Genomic DNA, 17,578 nt, shown 5'->3' with positions numbered 1-17,578 from the left:
GACTCACAGCACTTCAGAACGCTTTCCAGCGTCATGTAAGTAACACACGTTTATTGCAAAAAATAAACGTAAGGAGAGAGACTATGTATGTATGGGCTGAGTGTTTGGGGACTGTCACCCCCAAATTCATGTTAAGGTTTGTAATCGACATGTGTTAAATGTCCTGTATTTGGGGAGGGGTCTTTCAGGAGGTCACTAGGTGGCCCAAGGTAGCCGAACTGGTGTCCTTGTAAGGAGAGGAGATGGGGGCGCCCGGGGGGCTCAGCGGGTGAAGCCGCTGCCTTCGGCTCGGGTCATGGTCTTGGGGTCCTGGGGTCGAGCCCCAAACTGGGCTCCCTGCTCTGCGGGGAGCCTGCTTCCCCCTCTCTCTGCCTGCCTCTCTGCCTGCTTGTGGTCTCTGTCTGTCAAATAAATAAATAAAATCTTAAAAAGAAGAGGAGACAGGACAGACACACACCCGGGGGACGGCCGTGTGAGGACGCGGGAGGAGGCGGCATCTGCACGTCTGGAAAAGAGGCCTTGGCAGGAGCCGGTGCTGCCCACCCGGTGACCTTGGACTCCTAGCCTCCCGATGGGAGGGGACTGTGATTTGAGCTGGGCGCCCTTTGGGGCTGTGCCCGTGCGGCCCCTCAGACTCCTTCCCTGTGGGCGTCGAGGAGACGGCTTGTCCCTGGGGACCCTCCAGCATCTCTAGGCAGGGATGACCTGGGGGCAGCTGAGTCTCTGGGTGTGAAAGCGGGTCTGGCCGTTCCTGCCAACGGTGTCCAGGGGCCGGGGGCCGCGGGGCTGGGTGGGACACTGTTCTCACAAAGCACCCAGGCCCAGGCCCTGGGCCGTTCCAGGGTGGAAACAAGCTGGTGAGGTCAGACAGCGACAGGGGCCACGAGGACACTGAGGGATGCTGCGGGGACACTGGGAGGCAGCAGGCGGGGAGGGCCCCCGGGAGGGACGTCAGAGAAACCTCCAGCGTGGCTTTCCCCACGCGCCTTCAGCTGGTCCTCCCGCAGGCCTTGTGTGGCAGGTGGGGGGCACATCACGCCCCCAGGACCGCACGGGGAGCAGAGGCTCAGAACAGGGAGATGATCGGCTGAGCCAGGCCAGAGCCCTGCCCCCGTCCACCACTGAACCAGCCCGGTGACCGCAAGTCCAAGGGTCCCTGTGTCAGGGACGACCGCTCCCACCAGTTCTGGGTCCAGACGCTCAAAGTCATTCCGTTGCACAGGGCAGGGGGCACCTGCCAGCCCGGCTTCCACCCCTAAGCTCGGCCCGGCCCCGAGGACACGGCAGTGCGCACACTCGCTTCCGACTGCAGTGTTCGCATTCACAGCCAACCCTGTCACGTCCCTCTGTCCCCCGTGCGCTTGTGCTTAATGCCCCCGCCGCCGTGCAGGCCAGTCCCTCCCGGGGCCAGCAAAGTGCGGTCTGGGGGAACTGCCCCGGGGCCCCTTCTTCCAGAAACAGCCCTTCCTCTGTTATTCCGAGTGTGTGGGTTTCTAGAGCATTTTCTCCCCATCACACCGTGTCATCCTCTGTGCCCGTGCCTAAGGCAGGAGACGACCGCTGGAGGTTCTGTTCCTTCCGTGCTGACACACTGGCCGGCTTATTCTGGAAGTGTTTCCTGGGGCCCACGGCGCAGTCCGCAGGAATCAGGAGGTGCGGTCAGTCTGTGAGCTGGTCCAGGCTCCCCCATTGGCACCAGAAATGCTGTGTTTCAACCGGTAAATAGCATGTACTTTTTTTTTTTTTTTTTTTTCCCCGAATGCCAGAGAACAATCTGGAAGCTGATTCGATGTAAAGCAGAAAAGGAGTTTTTGTGAGTCGCGGTACGGGTGGGAGGGAGAGCTTTCTTTGGGCGAGATCACACTTATGTGTGTTTCGTGCCCACCCACCCTGTGGACAGAGTGAGCCGAGGGCAGGAGCCTGGGCTGCCTTACCACCTTAGAGACCTGGGGGCCTTCGGGGCAGGATCTGCACGTGCACAAGAGCACGCCCCCTCCTTGCCTGCAGAGTGGCCGCAGCCTCTGGGGCGGGGCGTGCCCTGGTCGGCAGCATTTCTGAGGGGCGGGGAGGCCTCCTGTAGGTGCTCGTCTGTGTCAGCAGGTGGGCCTCCCCGTCTAGGGCGCACGGGACTCGCGGAGCGTGGTGATGCCTGCAGAAGATAAAGAGGGCCAGGACTGGGCAGCCAGTCTCAGACCTCCACGCAGCTGCCCAAGCCTCAGAGCCCAGAGCGCCCGTTGGAGGCACCAGGCCCTGGCGGACGCACTGGGGTACCCCACCCCCTCCGGCGGGACCCTACCCGCTCCCACGCGCTGGGCTGCCTTTGCTCCCTGCCCGCCTCTGGCCCAGCTGCCCTCCCTCTCTGCGCCGCGACTATCTAGACTCACTAAGCGATGCTGTGGACAGTCCGTGGCCCCCGCTGGGCAGCTCTCATCAGAACAGGCCCCGCCCTCAGGTCACAGGTCCTTGATGTGCACAGCTCGGTCACTTTTATCCCCACGTGGTGGAGTGGGACACCCACCTTCATAGCTACGATGAGCCCGGATTCAAACCTGGGGCTTTATCACTGCACCAAAGGCCTCCCCATGGGCGACATGTTTGCCCGAGGTCTGTCCTCGCAAGGCACTGGCTTTCCCAACTCCTGTGACCTTGACTCTGACCTCCAGGCTGCTCCGGCCAGACTGCCCCCACCCGGGGCGGGCCTCCACCTAACATTCTGCACTGACACTAGACGTCTCGTGTGACTCTGGACCTCCGGGCTGCACGCTGTTTCTCAACAGTCATGACAGCCACTTTGGGGAGGGGGTCATAGTGCACACTGGGGTTCCCAGCCTCTCTGCCATGGAAATTCCCTTTTACGGTGCTTGCCTCTGGAGAAGCCCATTTTTTAAAAAAGATTTTATTTATTTATTTGATAGGCAGAGATCACAAGCAGGCAGAGAGGCAGGCAGAGAGAGAGGGGGAAGCAGGCTCCCCAATGAGCAGAGAACCCAATGCAGGGCTCGATCCCAGGACCCTGAGATCATGACCTGAGCTGAAGGCAGAGGCTTAATCCACTGAGCCACCCAGGCACCCTGAGAAGCCCATTTTTAAAATAATTTGTCTCCTGCAGAGCTCCTGGGTGGCTCTGCCAGTTAAGCGTCTGACTTCCTGATCTCAGTTCAGGTCTGGATCTTGGGTTGTGAGTTCAAGCCCTGTGTTGGGGTCCATGCCCAGTGTGGAGCTCACTTAAATCAACAACAATGACAATAATTTGTCTCTGTAAAACTTGCATGTGTAACCCTTGTTTTCCTGTTATGTATTAATTTAAGACAATCTATCCGTTCGAGGCTAGGGCTAGTGTGCTGGAGATAATTTCTAGGAAAGTCAATATCTTTACTTTTGGTAAGTGTTTACATTTTTGATAAATATAAACTTTAGACTTTTGGAAATGCCTGAGTTAGCCCCCGAGCCACGGCTCTCCTGGCACTCTCCTGGGGATCAGAGAAGTCTGGGGTGGGAGCCTCCTTGCTTTATAGGAAAGGGAATGAAGACCCAAATGGGTCATGTCCTTGACCAAGGTCACAGGCTGAGCTCCCGCCTTGGCTCTCAGTTCCCTGGGGAGTGACAACAACACGACTGCCCCGGGAAGCCCTCCTCAGCCGGGAGCCATCTGGAGCCCACACTGCCCCTCCGTGCCCTTGAGCACTGAGCACACCTTGGGCAGGGCTTGACCTACGGAGAATCTCCAAACTGGAAAGACTGGTTCCAGGCAGCCTCTGCCCTTTGATCTCAGGACCGCCTCCTGGGGGCAGTTTACTTACCTGTGAAATGGGGCCAAGCGTGTTGGTTCGGAGATGGAGAGCGAATACGGAATGGGGAGCTCTCTCCCAGCACCTACCTCGCTCTGCGGAGGGCGCTCAGACAGCACTGCCCTCTCCTTAGTCACGCAGGAAGGCCCTCTGGCCCTGTGTGTGCCCGCTAACGCTCTGGGTAAGTCCTTTCCTCAGTTTAACTTAGGCGGCTGGGCCCCGCGTCCTTCTCCCAACACAGAAACCGTCGTTCTGGGGGCCACGTGGAAGCCCACACTGCGGTGGAGTCAAGGTCGGGGCCAGGCTGCCGCTCTGCTGCAGACAGCTGAGACCCGAGACTCAGTCTCTCCAATGGGAAGCAGATGCTGGCGTTTGGAGAAGCAGGTGAAATGACACGCACGGGTCATCAACTCGGGACATCTTAGCGCGGACCACGTATCCCAGCCACCGGAGCACGGGCTCTGCCCAGGGCCCAGTACGGAGCTAAGGGCTGGCTGGCTAACTTCCAAGTTCTGTTTAAATGTTTGCTGTGCTCCTGGGCTCCGCTGAGCTTTTCCAGACGCAAATTCCTGCCGGCTTAGATGGGAATGATCACAGATTCCATCTGAGTATAGATTAGATTACATTGATGATGCTTCACTCCGCTGAGACAAATACGGTATTTTGAGCTGATCTAAAGGTTCAACGTTACTATTAAGTGGCCGTCAAGTGTCTAAAGGAAGAGGTACATTTCATTCCTTTTTCAGAAGTATTTATAAAATGTGTGGATCCGATAGATTTAAATGTTTCTACCTAGAAACCATAAAGTTGCCCACCCCCACCCAGTCCATCACAGCCACGAACACCTCACGTTTATCCTTCCAGAGGTTTTCTGGACGCACAGACGCACGGGCTGCTTCTCAGTACAGGAGGGGAACCTTGTGTCCGCCCAGCCCTGCCGCTTTACTCGCTGTCTGTTCTAATTGAACAGATCTTGGAGATTGGGTACTATCAGCCTGTGCAGACCCACCACGTTAATTTCTTAATGTTCTAAATTGAAAATATTATTAAACGAATATGCTGGAACTAGGTGTCTATGCGTTGTCTTCAGAGTTTTGTTAATTATGGGCCGTAGGTCGGAACAGTGCGGGTCCGCAGGCGCCCGTGGGAATTTACCTGTAGGACCGACTGCCAGGAGAGGCGGCGCGGGCTGCCGGGTTTCACCAGGGGCGTTTCCACCACCACTGCAAACCCCAACCTCTTTCTCAGGGATAAGGGAGTTGTGAGCGGAACAGGTGCATGGGTGTGTATTTTAGTTTATTTTAGCCCAAGTGTTTTCTGAAATAATGGGAGGACGTTTAAAATAAGAGGCAGCGGACTGTGAGAGCGTCGGCAGTTTTAAATCGTTTCCAGTGAAACCAGTCCGAGTTCAGGAGGTCTGGCTTGACCGGAGGACCTGAGCAGACAGCGGGTGGGGCCAGCACCGGTGGGGAAAGGACCCTGGTGACGTCCCCTGGCCTGGCTGCGCTCCCTGGGGTGGTTTCCAGGCTCCAGCCACCAGCTGGTGCTCCCGGGGAACTCAGGCAACCCCGTTCAGCTCAGGCGCTCCTCAGGCAAGTGGGGAGAGCGGTCAGTGACCCGGGAGCGGGCACACCAGCGAGGCGGGTTCCAGGCGACCGCCCCCCCCCCAAGTTCCGGGAAGCTTCCTTCACGGTCAAATCGATACAACGTTGCCAGCCCGGTGCCAACTATAAATAAGTCAAAGGGCGCCGCACGTGGGTCTGAAATCTATCCTCCGGCAGAGCCCGGCTCTCAGGGCCCGGGACGTCCCCGGTGCCGGTGACGCGCGCGACCCACCCCCCTGCGGCGGCGGCAACCCCCCCCCACAGCTGTGACCCAGACTAGGGGAGGAGCTCACGCCCGGAAACGAGCCAGTGCCCGCGGGGGTGGGGGGACGCGGGGGAGATGGGGGGGCCCGAGGGTCGCCGGACCCACGGTGCTGTCTCCCCGGCCCCCCACCGACCGCGTCCCCCACCCCCTCCCCGCGTCAGTCCCGCCCCCTGACCTGTCTGGCTGGTCCCGCAACCCACGTGGCCCAGCGGCTCCGGTCCCCGCCCCGGATTCACGCGCGTCCGTTCCGCGACCTCTGCCAGGGCCCCTTCTCCACCGGCGCCCCCACGTGTCCCCACCTCCCCCGGCCAGGACCCCCGTTGTCCCGGGCACCCCCCACGTGCCCCCATCCCCCACGTGTCCCCCGAGTGCCCCCCGCGTGTCCCCCCGAGCCCCGCGCCCCCCCGCGCGCCCCCCCGCGTGTCCCCGCGTGTCCCCCCCGCGTGTCCCCCCCTCCCCGCGCGCCGGCGGAACTGTGGGATCGCCGCGCACAGGAAGTGGCGGGGCGGCGCGGCCGAGGGCGGAGGGCGGCGGGCCGGGCGGGGCGGGATGGGGGCCGGGGGCGGCGGGCGCCGCACTCGCTGAGGCCCGACGCAGGGCCGGGCGCGCCCAGGGCCGGAGCGCAGCGGCCGGAGTGGCCGCGGAGGCGACGCCGAGGCCGCGCGCGCGACGAGCAGGTGGCGGCGGCTGCAGGTGAGCGGCGCGGCCCCCGCCGAGGTCGGGCCCCCCTCCTGCCGCCCGAGGTCGCTTCCCCCCTCCCCCGCCCCCCGCCGCCCGAGGTCGCTCCTCCGCCCGAGGTCGGCCCCCACCCGAGGCCGGCCCGGGCCCCGCTGGCCCCGCGCCGCAGTGGGCCGGCTGCGCTCCGCCCGGCGCGGGGCCTGCGGGAGGACCCGGGTGGGGGGCGCTGGGGGTGGTCCGCGGGCCCGGGTCCTCCCGCACCCCCCAGCCTCCCCGGTGCCCGGTCCGGGCCGAGGCCCAGGACACCTCCCCGTTCGCCCGCGCCGCTCAGGCCGCTGCAGCCTCCAGGGGAGGGGGCCTGGGGTGCGGGGAGGAGGGGGCGCCGCCGGGGGAGGGGGCGCCCCTGGAGGGGCCCGGGGCGGGGGCCGAGGGAGGGCACGACCCTCCCGCCGCGGACTCTGCTGTGGGGGCCCCCTCTGCTCCCCTCACTACCCCCCACCCCGCGGACGCGACGGGCCCCCTGCCTGGCCTGGGGGCGCCGGGGACCCCGCGCTTCGCCCCTGACCGCTCAGGCCGCGGCCCAGGCTTAGTTTCACTTTTTGCCGGTCCGAGGGAGCGGGGGCTGCCGGTGGGGCGCGTGGGGGGCGGCGGGCGCCGAGTTTTCGGATTTGACTTTGGCGTTTGGACCAAGGCCGACTGTGAATTTCCACCGCTCTTGGAGGGATGGGGTCAGTCGGTGATCGCAGCGCTCTCCGCCCCCGCGGCCCAGCGCAGGACCCCGGAAAGGAGGGTATTATTAGCACTCGGAGCTGCCTTGAAAAATTGGGCAGGTTTTTTTTTTTTTTAACTTTGAGAAGTTCAGTGCAGTAGGGAAAATGCTATTAGAAATGGCTTCCTGGGCATTTTTTTTTTTTAAGCACAATATTAACAGTCTTGTCTAAGGGAACACTTGAGCAGGTAGGTTCCTTTTTGTAGGAAATATGATCTTAACAGAAGGAGAAATGAGGACTGCTGGCCTTCGGAGAGTCTGGGATGCGAAGCAGCCGCCCCCGAAGAAGTGACAGTCATCTCAGGCAGCCCAAGTCCACCGCTGCTGGGCTGGTGCTCCTGGTGCCCGTGTGGGGGCCACACCCAAAGGTCCCTTTCCCGCATGCTCCGGGTTGCCCCCCTGCAGGCCCAGACTCCTTTAGGGGTTACTGGTCCACGTTTCCCTGTTGCAAAGCTTCATAGGGGTTCTCAGTGAGGTTCTGAACATTTGCTAATTTGATCACTTCCTGTTGCCCCTCCCCCCACTCGAGCATCATGACACCACGCCCCCCAGTCAAGGTTTTACAATCAGATTGTTACGGCTCACTTCTGTATCCACTTCTGTCACCCGGAGGGATCTCCATGATTACATTGTTTGAAAGGGAGGCTACGTGGGGTTGACAGTCAGGATTTCGGAAGGACCTCTTCTTGGCCCTGGAAGGTAGCTGCCTTGGTGCCCTGTGCATGCATAGTGGCCATGTTCGGCCAGAGTTTGCTGTTCATGCTGCCCGCGGCGGGGGGTGGCAGCTGGGAAATCTCTACCAAGAGGTTTGTGACTTTGCAATAAACTGAGGCATGTGCCAGAGCAGGGGGAGAGACAGGGCTGTACGATGGTCAGGGAAGGCACAGGAAGGATCCTTCAGCCGGCGCCCTCGGGCCTGGGCTGGCCCGCATGGTGGGCTCAGCGCCTGCATGAGCGGCCCTCCCACCCCCCGCCCAAACACAGGTCTGTGGGGCCAGCGCCCAGGAAACAGACAAAGCAGGTGTTGTGTTTTGAAAGGTAGAAAGTGTGCATCCACCAAGGTGATCTGGTGTGTCCGTTTTTACTCCTGCTTCCCATGTTAACTGAGTTCACCCTGATGCGTAGCCATGGCCTGTGTTCTCTCTGATCACGCTGCAAGCTTGGGAAAGAGCGCCCTGGGAGAACAGAGGTCTGGCTGCCTGCTGTAGGTTAGGTCACAGAGCGGTGGGCCAGATTCCGGCTGAGAACCGGAGGCTCCCATCTTCTGAGACCCCATCATGTGCTCAAAGTCCGGACGTTTTCATCTGGGGTCAGATCAGAGGGAGGAGGGAGATACTGCAATCCTCGTAAACAGGGAAAATAAAACACAGAAGTTGTGTTGAGAAGAGCCAGATTTATTGTTTTTGTTTTGTTTTTCTTTCTTTCTTTTCTTTTCTTTTTTTTTTTTTTTGTGGTGCTGGGGAGGGGTCTGGTTAACTTGTCTGGTTAACTTGAATTGCACACCTTCTGTTGACTTCCAGCCTGACTTTACTCGGGAGACGGGCGAGGGCATGCTTAAGGGGTAGCCCAGGAGCCCCTCATCCGGTAGCGGCGGCCCCCTGTCCCCATCAGAGTCTGGCAAAAGCTGTAGCATCCACCGCCAGGCCTCTCCTCTCTCTCCAGCCTTGTCAGAACTGAGAGTTTAGTGGTTGAAGTTGTGGCTGATTAATATTTATAGAGCAAAGAACCTGAGTGGCTACATCTGTCTGTTTCCTTTTAAATGACTTGTAGAAGGTAAGAACTTCAGTTGCTCTGTCTTACTGAGAAATTGCTGTTACAGTAAGGTTGGGCTGAACTTTGTAAAGCAATTTCTCAGAAATTTCATGGGTTTTACTTTGGTTAACCCAAGAATGTCTGAGGCTCTAAGTGAGTTGTTTTGAGTTGTAAAGCAAAAATGTCTGTGACTTTATCTGTCCTTCCTAAAAACTGCTTCAGAATGATCTTAACGTTAATCGCCGGTTACTGCCAACATGTGAGGGGTTCGTCCTTGGCCAGCCTTCCTTTTAGTTATCAGGATTTGCTCTGTTTGGATTATCTTTGTGGAGCAAAGTCTGAGGTGGTCATCTTGGGAGGGCATCTGTGTGACCGTTGGGAGGTGGCGGGAGGGGCTGGGGGAGGCCGGCCCCCGTTCCTCTGCAGGATGGACGCTGTGGTCTGATCGCTGTCCCTTCCCCAGCGTAGCTGGAGGGGTCGCAGGTAGAGTATGTCCTGGTTGCTGGTGTGGGCAGATGGATGTGTGACAGGCGGCATTCTTCCGTAGGACTCAGCACCGAGGCTGGGCGCATGGTGGGAGCAGCGTGCCAGTGGCCAAGAGGCCTGTCCCCAGGCGACTCGGGGAGGCCATGCATTATTAATGTGGACCTTCTCAATTCCTTTCTGAAAGTGGGTGGGGGGTGAGATCAGTAATAGCGAACCATGGTAATGAATCCTGCCGCGACCAGTCATAAAAAGCCGCATGCTGCAAGGAAGTACCTTCAGCCGGACGTGGTGCTCGGCGGCGACTTGGGTGCCCGGGTGGCGGGCGCCTGCTGGGTCTGCTCAGCTCTGGAGCCTTTTCCTTCCTCACGTTGTTGGCTGACCTGAAGACTTTATAATCGTACGCGGTCTTTAAAAGTGTCGCCTGCCTGCTCACTGAGGCTTTGCAGATGGTCCTGTGACAGCAGCTACAATGATGGCCACTCTGTGAGGGGTTTCACGAGCAGATCAGGTTGTTTGCTTCTGGGAAAAGCCCTGTGAGGACCGCGGCCTCGCCCCGTTACACAGATGGAGACACTGAGCGGGGGAAGGGCTTGCTGAGGCCGCTCAACTGGCTTCTGGAACCCAGAGCACTTTGACGCTCAGAAAACTCAGTGTGTGAAAAATGTACATTTCTGAAACTAAGTGGTTGGCGTCATGTAAGTAGTCATTTAAAACCGTTCTTACTTCTGGGAGGCTGCCCTCAGTGGACCGGGGACCAGAAATCCCCATCTGAGAGGGTGGGAACAGATACATGCTAGATATGCTGTTGCACAGGGAAGGTCAGGTCATGCAAATCTGTGCGAGCTCCGCTGCCTTGTGTGCTTGGTGGGAGCGAGATGAAGGCTGTGCTGGGTCGCGTGGGGAGCGCACCGGTGTTGGTCCGGCGTCCCATGGACTGGTTTCGACTGGAGACCACTGTCCAAGTCTGACAAGAGCTGTTGAATGAACGTGCCTTTTCCTAGAAGAGACGTCACCCCCATGTTCGTGAGGTCCGTCAGCTGGTCTACCTGGCGAAGCCGTTTTTGCCAAAATGAGCCAGAAGGCCGTTCTTACGTGGGGAGTGCATTGGTTTGGGAGATGTAGAAAGCAGGTGCCAAGAAGAGAGGTGCAGGAGGTCGGCTGGGAGCGAGGCTATGGGGACTGAGGGGCGCTGGGGGGCGCTGGGGCCCTGGGGCCAGCATGCTGCTCTGATGCGGGGAGAGGGGACCGGATGGCGGAGGCCTGGCAAGGGAGGACCTCTCCTGCCGCTCTGAGAAAGTCTCGCCGGGGTCCTCCAGCCGGGACTGACCCCACCCGGGAGCCCGGGGTCCCTCAGGCCCAGCCCCCCATGGAGGGCCCATTGCTGCCGTCCGGCAGGTGCTCCCTCCAGGGGGTCCGAGAGTCCGGGTCCCATGACTGCCTCTCAGGCAGTGTTCGGTGACTTCCACAGAAGTGGACGGACGCGGTGAGCAATCCTCCAGTGTTGACAATGCCTGGCGCGGACGTGTTTGTTTTTGTTTTAGAAAAAGCCGCGTGGCTACCGCGGGTCTCCTCTGCCGGCCCGGCGGTGAGCTGGGACCCGGCAACGCAGCGTCCGGGGCTAGGAAAGAACCAGGGCCTTCCGATGGTTGTGGAGGTCCGAGCACACGTACATTGGCACACGTTAGTCACTATTTTCAGGTGTGAGTCAAGGGGCTGTTATAACCCAGGTCGAAGGAAACGTGTTCAAAAACGTAGTGACAGCCTGGGCGAGTGTGGCGTTTTCCTGGGGCTCTGACAGCTGTGTGCCCCTCACTGCTTTTCCTTATAGTGCGGGAGTTCTTGGGTGCAAACATTTCTTTTTTGGTAAATAAAATTCATAAAGTTGTGAATACAGAGTCTGTCAGGCCAGGCAGCAAGGAGAGCCGGGGGAAAGGCAGGTGTGAGACAGAGGGGCCGGGCCAGGAGTGACGGCCGAGGCCTCTTCTCTTGGGCGTGCTCGCTGGACCCCCCGCGCTGACCCCCAGCACTGAGCACTCGCCCCTGGCCATTGACCCCCCCCCGGCAGCATGACCCCCAGCCGACACGGCCAGGGAGATGCCGGACTAGCGGAAGCAGATTTTTGCTCTGCTAGGACGAGGCAGGAATCTGGGGTTTTATATGCAGTTATTTATTTCTAACAAAGTGCACGCCGGATAAAAAATGTTGCCGCCCGAATTCAGCTCACAGGCCGCAATTCTTATTACATCTGGTCTAAGACATTGGTTTAATTTTTGACATAAAGTAACTGAGCTCATGAATCGAGGACAAAATGCACGAGAAGCAAAAGCGCTGGGTGACGGAAATGCAAGGCTTCACGTGCCGGTGAAAACCCCAGATATCGTCCATCTCAGGCGCGGCTGCTGGAAACAGGGTGGGGGTTCTCTGACGGCCCACGGATGGGAGAGGACGGCACCCAGAGTCCGTGTCCGGGAAAGACAGGCACTCCGAGCGTCTACACCGCGTGTGGGGGGCCCTCCTCAAGTCTGTGCGGAGACGGTCGGCGAAAGATGTTTACAGAATGTGCCCCGAGGCCAGATGGCACTCTTGACCCCGACCCGTGTCCGCCGACCCCCCTCCGGCTACAGTGCAGCCACCAGGAGGCGAGGCTCTGGCACCGGAGCCCTCCCCGCGGCCCTGGCTGTTTCCCCCATGCATGCCCCACGCTGCGCAACCACCAGCCGCGGGACGGGGACCCTCCTGCTCTCGAGCCCTTGATGCTGTCCTGAGCTCTGGCAGACGGACGGATGCACCATGTCCTGTCTGGTCGTGACCTTGTTTGCATTCCCTGCTAGATGCCGCTGAGCCCCTCCCTGCGCAGACCCCCCGCGTTCCCCTCTGAGGTCCTTCCCTGCAGACCTTACCTGTGCCTTACCTGGGGTCCTGCACCTCCTGTTTTCTCGTGGGCTCACGTGCCTCGGGCTTCTCCCTTACGGATGACTAGAAAGGGGCTCTCCTGGGGCTCCGCCCACCGTTCCATTTGCGGGGCGGGGGGGAGGGGGTGGGGTGGGGGGGTGGGGGGGCTTTCTCCTTCCCCACCCTGCGGCACTCCTGCGAGCTCCCGCACTCTCTTGTGGAAGCCTGAGGTGTGCCCTGCCTCCCCCGGAGCTGACTCTGTGTGAGAAGCGGGGAGCGCGGTGCTCTTCTGCGCCGCGGGAGCCCCGCTTGTCCACACCGCCCTCAGCGCGGCCCTCCTTCCCGGCCCTCCTGGCGGCACTGCGGCCGCCTGTCCGGGCGCCTTCTGTCGGGTCCTCCGTCCTCTGGCCGCTGCGTCTGCTTGGCCGCCCCGCGGGGCCCCGGGAGCAGCTGGCCATCCCTGCGGCTCGTGGCTCCGGGTTAGGGCTTAAAGCCGGCCTCTGAGGCCTGCGGGAAGCTGCTGGGATTTTGATGGGAAGGGCACGGGCCCTGGAGAGGAGCCGGGATGACTTTCCCGCGTCAGGGGCTGGTCTTCCTGCTGGGGCTCTGGCCTGCGGCTCTGGCACCCCTGGCCACCCCTGGCCTCCCGGCCGGCTCCCCCATGGCCCTCAGCCTGCCTTAACGACTAATGTTGCTTTTCTAAGTGATGTTTTTAAGCTTTATTTTTTACTGAAAATTTATTTTTTAACTCCTTCTCAGCGTTGAGGAGAAATGTATTTGGTTTTGGGTATCGCTGTGGTCGCTGGCTCCTTACCAGTCTCCAGTTCCTGTCATTTATTCGTAGACGTTTACGATTTTCTTTCTTTTTAATTTATTAATTAATTTGACAGAGATCACCAGTAGGCAGAGAGGCAGGCAGAGAGAGGGGGAAGCAGGCTCCCTGCTGAGCAGAGAGTCCAACGTGGGGCCCGATCCCAGGACCCTGGGATCATGACCTGAACCGAAGGCAGAGGCTTAACCCACTGAGCCACCCAGGTGCCCCAGTTGTCTTTTTTCTAAGACTATTTTGCTGAAAATGTTTTACGAAGCCCTTTTTTCCGCATGTATCGATCACGCACGGTTTTTCCATTTGTCTGTTAACTCGGTGACGTGCGCGGGTCCTTCCCTGCCTCCCTGGCGGTATCCCAGCGTGGCCGGGCTCTGGTATTTCTTGCTAAGTTACTGCGTTGGGTCGGTTTGTGCTGATTCGTGGGGGATTGTCTGCTCCTGTGTCCGAGGTGGCTTCGGCTCATAATCGGCCTTGATCACACCCTGTCCCCGCGAGCTCTGGCGTCTGGACGATGCCCGACTCCTGATGTGAGTCGGGTGGTGTGGCCTCTCTCCGTGCTGCGTGGTGGAGCTTCCGTGAGACCGAGATCGTGTGTGTTTTATGTCGCTTCTGGTCCCGGCAGGGCGTCTGTGTGGACCTGTGGTGACGTCCTGGTTCTGTGTCTTCACGAGCCCCGGATCCGTCAGTTTCCAATCCCGTCTGAACGTGGTTTGTTTCATTCATGTTCTCCGCTTCTTGGTGCAAAGGTCCTGGTATTTTCTCGGTTTTCAGATCTCTATGGGACGTGAAGTTCCCTTTCATTTTTAAAGCTACTTTCGCTTTTCTGTTTTCTTGCCTGCTCGTAGCCCAGGTTTCTCTCTGGTCCTGTCCTGCGGTTGGTGAGGAGCCCAGGTCTGGCGGCTCTGCTCCCCGGTGCTGTGCCTTCCCGTCTGACGCGCTCCTTGGGGATCATCCAGTGTCTCTTTCCAGGTTACTGAGTTGTCTCGTTATTACTTTTCACAATTCTTTATTCCTTCTCCGAGCATAGCTTCTTGATTTCTGTCCTCAGACTTCAGGCTCCCCCTGTCCCTGCTCTGCTGTGCCGCGTGCCGTGTGTTTGGGCTGCGGTCCTGTCCCCGCGCAGTCTGAGCACTTTCCAGGGTCCTGGTTCTCCTGTGACCTGGGAATGACACCCACGAGTGAAGCAGAAGGGCTTTCGCTTGTGCGCGCGGCGATTTCAGGTCACCTTTGTGTTACTGACCTTGGCTCTGGCTGCTGTGGGCAGAGGCCGCGGCGTGTGTGGTGCTGAGTGCCCGGCCGTTTCTGACACTTGGATGGTGTCGCGTCGCCGTGCCCTGGCTGACGCAGTGGCCGCCCCGGGGAGCTGGCCGTCCCGCCCGCCGGCTCCCGTGCCCGTGTCCGGTTCTCCCCAGCCGCTCCGCGCTCCCTCCCTCCAGCCCCTGCCATCCATCCCGCAGGGGCTTTCTTCTCACTCATCCTGCTTCCTGGACATAAAGGGTTGTGTCCTTCCAGAATTTGGGAGAAATTCCAGCTGTTGGTTCGTCGAGTGCTGCTCGGCGACCCCCCAGCCTCCAGCCCCTTCCGAGCTGCTTCTCTCTGTCATTTTGTGCTGCCTCCTGGGCGGTTTCTTCAGGCCCCAGCTCTGCCTTTGTCCCCGCCTCGTCTGCTGCGGCACCAGCTCCTGGAACTTGTCATTCTCTTCGGGGCATCCGGGTGATTTGGTCGGTCAGGCACCCGACTCCTGGTTTCGGCTCAAGTCGTGATCTTGGGGTCGTGAGATCGAGCCCCCCATCTGGCTCTGTGCCGGGTGCGGAGTCTGTGGGGATCGTCTTTCTCCCTCCGCCCTCCCCTGCCTCCCCCCACTAATGTGACGTGTGCACACACTCTCTCTCGCTCCAATAAGTAAATCTTTAAAAAAGAACATTCTCTGGGGGCGCCTGGGTGGCTCAGTGGGTTAAGCCGCTGCCTTCGGCTCAGGTCATGATCTCAGGGTCCTGGGATCGAGTCCCACATCGGGCTCTCTGCTTAGCAGGGAGCCTGCTTCCTCCTCTCTCTCTCTCTCTGCCTGCCTCTCTGCCTACTTGTGATCTCTCTCTGTCAAATAAATAAAATCTTTAAAAAAAAAAAAAAAAAAAGAACATTCTCTGGTTCCTTCCAAATCTGCCGCTTTCTCGCTCAGTATCTGTTGCTTGCGTGGACTTCAGTGTTCTCTGTTACTGCCGAACACTCCGCACACGGCCACGAACAGCACCAACCAACAGTAGCGATGACACCGAAGTCTGCGTTTCCGGAGGGTTGAGTCCCACCGCTTCTCTGCCGTCTCGCGTGCACATTTGGATAGTTCTGGGGGGCTGCGTCTGTGGGTTCCTGCAAATCTCCCTGGAGAGGCTCGGCTGCTGCCCGGAGCCCCGGAGTGGGACTGATCTGGGGGCACTGTGTGAGGTCAATTTTTCTTTCTTTTCAAAGACTTATTTATTTATTCGAGAGAGAGGGAGAGGGAGTGCGCCTCTGGGGGAGCAGCAGGCAGAGAATCAGAACCAGAGCTGGGGGGTCAGGCAGGCTCCCTGGGGAGCCTGACAGTGGGTTCGAGCTCAGGACCCTGAGACCCTGACCTGAGCCCAAACCAGGAGCCGGACACTCAACCGATGGAGGCCCCCAGGCACTCCGGGTTTATTTTCTGGACTCAAACAGGGACTTCTAAAGGTGTCACTGACCAAGGGGAAGGTTTGCCAACAGTGGGACGGGAGAGAACATGGCAGACGTCGGTGCGCCTGACGACAGAGACCACCCGGGAAGACCCTGTGCTCTCCGCAGTCTAAGCCGAGACGACCCCTGCCCCCCCAGCTCACCCTTGTCAAGCGCTGTGACGCATTTCAGACGCAGCTGCAAAATGTGACAGAATTTGTCCTCGCTGACCCGGCTTTGTGCCGTCCACGCGGCTGAGGTGATCTCTGCTGTCCGAGAGCCAGCAGAGTCCCTGGTGGACGCCTATGGTCCGGGGGGCAGGGGGCTGTCGGCCGGCTGAGGGCTGCCGTCTGCACGTGGGACGTGGTGCCCATGGGGACAGCTGGCGTTTTAAGACAGACGACGCCGACGTCCACGGGTGGGACGGATCGCTCGTGTGGGTTTGGGGACTGGATTCAAGACGAGAGGAAAGCCCATTCGGCACCTAGAACGGGGTTATTTCCAGGCTCGTCTGAGGCTGTCTTCGCGCTGTGTGGAGACCCCCCCCGCTGGGCTCTGGTTCTCAGCCCCGCACTTTCCACACGCGTGGGGGGCTTAGCGGGCCGGTCCCTGCCCGTTCCGCACACACAGCCCTCCCTCCGTCCCCCAGGCCCTGCCGGGATCCACTTTCCTCTGTGTACCTCACCCGCCCCCAGCCACTCGCTGGGGAACCCCTGCTGCCAACCCCCTCCAGGCAGGCCGCTGGGGTCACTGCGGCGATTCACTCCCGTAGCCCGAGGCCGTCCCTTCTGTGCTCTGCTCCTGTCCTCGCAGTGGCTCCCAACCCTGCGTCTGAGTCAGGACGCGCACACACGTGCTTCTAACACACAGTCACTCCCTGCACACGGTCTCTGTGGCCCCGTCTTTAGCTCACCCTGGGCCGCTGACCTGGGCCATTTGCTGGCCTTGACCCCATGGGCTGTGCCGTGGGCACGCGCTGCCGAGCGCTTTGGGAAGACATGTGCCTGTGTCGCACCACATGTGTGTTGGAGAAGCAGCGTCACCCGGGGCGTCGTGCCGTAGTCGTGGCTGGGTTGCCCCTGGACCGGAGCACGTGGAAGGTGCCTCGTCAGGAAGGGAGAGCGAAAGTAGAACCTAGAAGCCAGGCCTGAGCTCCACACGGGCGCGTTCCAGCCAGGCGGGGTCACCAGCACCCCAGCGTGTCTGTCCCCCGGCGCCGGCTTCTCCCTGCTTTGCCCCCTGTGGAGTAGGGGATGAGGGTGGCTTTTGTCTGTGGCTGGGGACTGTGGTGGCTTTACCACGGAGTGTCTCGCCCGGGCCTGGCAGGTCTCTGGAGTACGGCAGAGCTGTTCCGCCAGCCCTCACAAAAATGGGGTGTCTGCATGTCACCCCAGAGCAGGGCGACGTGACCGTGCCAACTTTGGATTTTCCCTGCTGCTGAATCATTTCATGGCTCAGCACATCCCAGAGCAGCATCTCTTCCCCCGGAAAGCCAGTGGCTGGACTGTAGTAGCCTGGCCTGCGTGCGGACGAGCTCCCTTGGGGCAGCTGCATGGCTGCTGGGAGGGGACAGGTAGGGCACCTGTGCCTCTGCGCGCGCGCAGTTCTGCTGCTGCCTCTCGGGTGTGAGCGGGCGCTCTGTGTGGGGCCGTGTGGACCCCAAGCCTCTGGACACGGCCTTTCTCGCCATGTGCATGGTTCCCTTTTGTCACAAGTTTGCTTGTTGTGGGTGTGTGGGGGTCACACCTATGCTGTGGCCTTTTGAAGATGAACCTCGAAATACGCAGTCATGCAGCGGGCAGGACAGTTCACGGAGCCCTGGGGCTTTGA

At 59.9% G+C, this 17,578-nt stretch overlaps 1 protein-coding gene across 1 annotated transcript in view; it reads left to right on the top strand.

Annotated features, from left to right (window-relative positions):
• The first annotated feature begins 6,193 nt into the window (after positions 1–6,193).
• AGPAT3 (1-acylglycerol-3-phosphate O-acyltransferase 3) overlaps positions 6,194–17,578 on the top strand; it is an 81,780-nt gene continuing 70,395 nt past the window's right edge. The window contains exon 1 of the mRNA XM_045084369.1: positions 6,194–6,350. The gene's annotated coding sequence lies outside the window, so the exon portion shown is untranslated. The remainder of the gene's footprint in view (positions 6,351–17,578) is intronic.

Source organism: Mustela putorius, unplaced genomic scaffold (assembly GCF_011764305.1).
Source record: "Mustela putorius furo isolate JIRA1106 unplaced genomic scaffold, ASM1176430v1.1 tig00000765_pilon_pilon_pilon, whole genome shotgun sequence".
Classification (NCBI taxonomy): Eukaryota; Metazoa; Chordata; class Mammalia; order Carnivora; family Mustelidae; genus Mustela; species Mustela putorius.
The sequence above is the reverse complement of the archived record's forward strand: the minus strand, read 5'-3'. Positions and strand labels throughout refer to the sequence as shown.